General features: G+C 34.2%; 1 pseudogene; it reads right to left on the bottom strand.

The window, feature by feature from the left end:
• Positions 1-441: 441 nt before the first annotated feature.
• Positions 442-5,098, bottom strand: LOC106405471 (annotated as a pseudogene).
• Positions 5,099-5,536: the final 438 nt, after the last annotated feature.

The raw sequence follows: 5,536 nt of genomic DNA, 5'->3' as shown, positions 1-5,536 counted from the left end.
TGTAAAATGTGCATAACAAAATGACCAAAAAACCCTTGATAAATCATAAGTTCGACCAAATAGACGACGCGGAGCGACCTCGGCACGTCGCTCCGGGAGGTCGCTCTGGGTGCTGGGAACGACCTCAGGTAGTCGCTGTGGGACGTCGCTCCCGGCTTGTTCGTCGCTCTCAAATCGACACAACCCGAGCGACCTCTGGGTGTCGCTGTGGTGAGGTCGCTCTAGGAGCTGGAGCGACTTCGCCTTGTCGCTCTTGGAGGTCGCTCCGAAGCGTAAATGGCGAGCGAGTTCATGGCGTCGCTCCGGTATGGTCGCTCCCATGCATTGCTAGTCCAATGATCACCTTAATCACCTCTTTTGAGCTCCAAACGCACCCAAATGTCCCCAAGAACTTCATGTGGTACTCCAATACCTAATAAAGACTCATGCATGCAAAATGCAACCTAAACATGGTTAAATCCTAGTCTATATGATCAAAATGCACATGGATGAATGGATAACACAATGGAAATATGCAAGATATCAGTCACCTCGTTTGAAGAACTGGGAGGCAAATGTTGGACCATGATTTGTACCAAATCACTCCTACTATAATTATATGTTGTTATAGAGATTATTGTGGGACAATAATTCATCACCAAGTCTCTTGTTGTTATTGAACGTCAAAGACGAAATCAAAAGTTAGTTACCGATCTCTTGGACTCACATGGACATAAGAAGATGTCAAAGACTGAATTTTAGGAAGCACGTGCAACACCTTGAAACCCTTATAAAAAGACAAAAAAATTGATTTATAAGGCTATCTTCCAAGAGAGCTTACGGAGGCTCACAACGACAAATAAAACACCATCCATTACCATTATTATTAAGAGAGGAGACGTGTGCACTTAGTGAATCCAGGCTACATGCGTTAACATAGATCAATAAGACGAAGGGTTTACTACACATCATCATACACGTTTCTCTATCACTCCAATACGTCTCTACGTTTGTTGAAGAACAAGACTTATCCTTCGTACGATGCACGATCTAACGAGATCGTAATTGACCGTCTTGAGTTCAAATTGTTCCCTATTCGTAAATGAGGTCTCGTTCTAACGGAGGTAAACGACATCTCGCCCGAGATGGTAAGAGATAAAAACCGACGTCTTCAGAGAACTGACGAACTCGATGTCTCTCCTGAGAACCGACGAACTTGATGTATCGATCGAGACCGACAAACCCGATGTCTTTCTCAAGACCGATGAAACTGACATCCCTTTCGATATGATGATAATCGAACTACGTTTAGACTTGATCCCACGACGGTAGGCAGCTCGTTCTCGAGTTCAGTCACGGTCTTCTCTTTCCCGATATCTTTATGATATTCGACCTGCGAATATAGTCCATTTTAGCCGACTCATACCTGATTATATCGTTGTGTTCTAAGAATATCGTTGCCCACATCCTTTTTCTTCCCCAGATTAAACTTCCGATCACTATCAAATACTTAATGTAGATTTTAGGATCTACAATCACCTTCTTCAAAAAGCTTTTGTTCTAAACAGCTTGTTTTCAGTGTTAATATTTTTATTAGTAAACAAAAACATGTTTACATTAGTAACAAAAGTCTTAAATTATATCATTTTCAATCTTCTTTTTAAATCTAATTTATGGAGAAAAAAATTGAAGTCAAAACCTAAACTAAATCCCCCAAAGATTTATAACCACAAATACTTTCTATCATAAGTTTATAACATAATCCACATTTGAGAAAACATTAACCAAAAGAAGAGCACCATGAAACAAATCATATAATATTAAAATTAAGACAAAGCATAATCTCAATCCTTTGTCACATAAATTCGGAATATAATAATCCAAAATTCAAAACCATATAATCCTTACTAACAAAGAAAAAAGCTAGCATCATAGTTTATAGTTATTCTAGAAATGGATTATGGAAAAACTGGAATCAAACTTCCATCAGAAGCACTCAATACTAAGATCTTCATTACCTTTAGGAAGTTCCACTAGCTTGGCCACAGCTGCTTCTATCTCTAACTTCTTCATCGGTGGATAGGACGAGGTCTCGATCATCATCTTCATCATCACAGTCTTTTGCATCACAAAACGTGAAGCAAACGCAAACTCTTCCTTACTCGAACCATTAAAGTTATACATCCACACATTATAAACCCGAAAATCAGCGTAAGGGAACGGCGTTGCATCCTCCCACAACTTCTCATTTGCTATGCCGTCACTATAACATTCACCTTCTTCTTCTCTAGAAGCATTGTTGGTCTAAAAGGAAATTATGATAAATGAGTAAGAGAAGTGATCAAACATTATCCAAGTAATGAGAATTCAACCATGACATGAATGTATACCTTGAACAAGATCTCAAGCTCTATCATTGTGTAAGTAGTCCACATAAGCAAAAGTTCCTTCAATATCTTCACTTCTTTAGGACTAGTTATGTCTACACTCACCGATAAAGTTCCATGCCTTGTCGTCATACCATGAAAGTCACTCACCAGGAGCTCATGCCAAATGTTTCTGGTCTCCTATGATTCATAAAACTCATACATGTCAAACTATATACCTATCTATATATTATATCCACACAAGTTGGTGATTTGTTTTTTATTAGTTGTCAAACTATATATATAATATATATACATATTCGTTTTAACTGGTTTTTCTCTCCCGGTGTAGTTTCCAAAACCGTTTAAAATTTGAGTAATAGATTATTATTTTAATATAAGAATAATTGTGTACCTGAGCAAGTTCTGATACATTATAGCTGATGTGAGGACGATAAACACACCTAGAAACCCAATGGTTTCTGTTAAACTGGTTGTTCGGATCAGTGAGGATGAAGTTATTCTTGCTCTGACATTTGATATCCCTGATGTCTAGAACATCTAGACAGGGTGCATTCACTTCGATCCTCTCAACATAGTAAGGGAAAGTCACTTGAAAGAACTTCAAATTTTTGTTCTCGATCTTCAACACACCAAACCCGGTTAAGAAAGCGATTTGCAACACAATCACCTCGAGGGAGGAGCAAGCTTCCAAAACGGTGCTAAGGGTACTAACCCGAATGAGTACCATGTTTAAAAGCTTGAGGGTCTTGAGATTCCCACAATTATTGAAGGAACGTGTACTTAGTAGACTGTATCCACTAAGTGACAGTGAAGTGAGGCTATGATGGGAAAATATTTCTGGGAGCATGTCGAGCAAATGAGTTCCTCTGTAACGTCTCTTACGACCATGAATGTAGTTTAGTGTGAGATCTTTAGTGTGTTTCACACGAATCGCATGTTGGACCCAATTTTGAAGCGTACCATCATAACATTGGGATGTGATAATGCAGCTCTCCAGGTCGCCGCGGTGTTTTCTAAAAGTCTTCAGAAACCACAAAATTAAATGATTATAATTTTTTTTTTAAATGGTACAGGTGTAAATTTCATATGCTATATATGTACAAATATCTGCATGCATGCAATAGAAGTTGTCTATCAAAACCTATTTATAAAATTTAAAGAATGTTGTCTAGTTTGTGCATAGATTTTATTTAATTGTATGTGTATTTAATCTGTGGGGGTCGTAAATGCAACACATCACTTTTTCTAGAGTCTAACTCTCTACTCTTTAGTCTTTACTCTCTTTCAAACCCATTGATCATATTTTTAGAAATTGTTGTTTTAAGATCCCTTTTTGTCCTAAGAAATATATAGTTTTAATCAAATTTCAGCTTTATCCGTAGTTTTGATTTTAACTAAAAAAATATTTATTATACTAGCAAAATCATAATATAAATTTAAATTGTCAAAATTTATAACAAAACATTTTTACGAAATTTTTTTTTTTTGAAATTTTTTTTTACGAAATTGAAAGTCAATTTCTAAAAATTTCAATATTTTCGACACATAATACTGCTTTTATTCATCTTATTTTATAATTTGCCACTGAATCTAATACAATAACCTTACAAAATTCTGAATAATCAATAATGTATTTAAAGAGTATAGTATTTTATCGCATATTACTTCATAGATCTAATCAACATATAACATTTTAATACTACAAAATCTGCAAGGCACTACGTCTATCCAAACATCAGTTTATAGAGCGACCTATTTTGTGTATTATTTTATATACAAAATCTTTATAAAAATGATTGAAATGAAATCTTTTATTTTTTGGCATCTATTGAAATGAAATCTAAAAGAAGAGAAATGAACAGAATAAAAATTATGAACCTTGTCCATTGAACTAGCCAACTGAGTGGAAACGTGGTGCCAAAGTTCGGTAGGGGGTTTTATCTAAGATCCTTTTCATATCCAAGACGAAATGAGGTCTCCATTTCCACAAATCCATCCATAGTGATTATAAGAGAATTGTCTTCACCGCTTCTTCAGTGGACAATTTTGAAAGGATCATTCGTAATAGATCGTCTGGGAGTTCGCTGATACAATCATCGTCAACGATAGGATTTTGTAGCTTTCTGATTTTTTCATCAGGCGATGATGATGACGATAATGATGACTGTCTCTTCATGGCTTTTAAATCAAAGAAGATGAGAGAAAAAACTAAAGCCAGAGAGTCTTAACGCTGAGACAATGGGAGGTATTAAAAAAATGAAAACGAAGCTTATGAAAGACATGAAGAAATTGATGTTTAGTCATATTAATTAAGTAGCTTTATTTATTGTTGACTATTTTAATTTATTTCCTTTTGGCCTTAGAAATTTTGAATTCTGTATTGTGCTTCCTTTTTTTTGCATATGTACTTACATAGAAATAGATAATATATTTTTTTTGTAAAAAAATGAATCTAAATATTATTGAGTACATTGTTTTAATATGCAAAGAAATATGAGGCTCTGATTTTTATTAGACATACAGTTGTTTGTGTTTCCCTTTTGGGATAATCTCGTACAAATATTTAACATTTAAATCTTTAAGACGAATTATTTTGAAGTTTGACAAAAAAAACAAACTCCAAAATTTTTGGACTTATTCTTATTCTCTAAGTTCACCAACCAATAGGATTGTGTTATTTCAAATTTGATATCTTTTATAAAAGAAAACAAAATATTATCAAGTTATATTATGTTTTTAAAATAAAAAGATAAAAAATAAAACGTCGTCAGGAAAAAACTAAACCCTAAATCCTAATCCATAAACCCTAAATCTGAAACCCTAAACCCTTGGGTAAACCCTAAACCCTTAGATAAATCATAAACTCTATATCAAAAACACTAAACACTAAAATCCTAAACCCTTGAGTATTTTAGTGTTTAATGTTTTTGATTTAGAGTTTATGATTTATCTAAGGGTTTAGGGTTTACCCAAGGGTTTAGGGTTTCGGATTTAGGGTTTAGGGATTAGGATTTAGAGTTTAGTGTTTTGCTGACAACGTTAACAATATTTTTTTAAAAAAATCTTTTTTTTGTAACTACTATTTTTTTTTTACCTTTTATTTTAGAAACATAATATAACTTGACAATATTTTGTTTCCTTTTTTTTAAAATATGAAATTTGAAATA

Source organism: Brassica napus, chromosome C4, assembly GCF_020379485.1.
Source record: "Brassica napus cultivar Da-Ae chromosome C4, Da-Ae, whole genome shotgun sequence".
NCBI classification, from domain to species: domain Eukaryota; kingdom Viridiplantae; phylum Streptophyta; class Magnoliopsida; order Brassicales; family Brassicaceae; genus Brassica; species Brassica napus.
The sequence above is the reverse complement of the archived record's forward strand: the minus strand, read 5'-3'. Positions and strand labels throughout refer to the sequence as shown.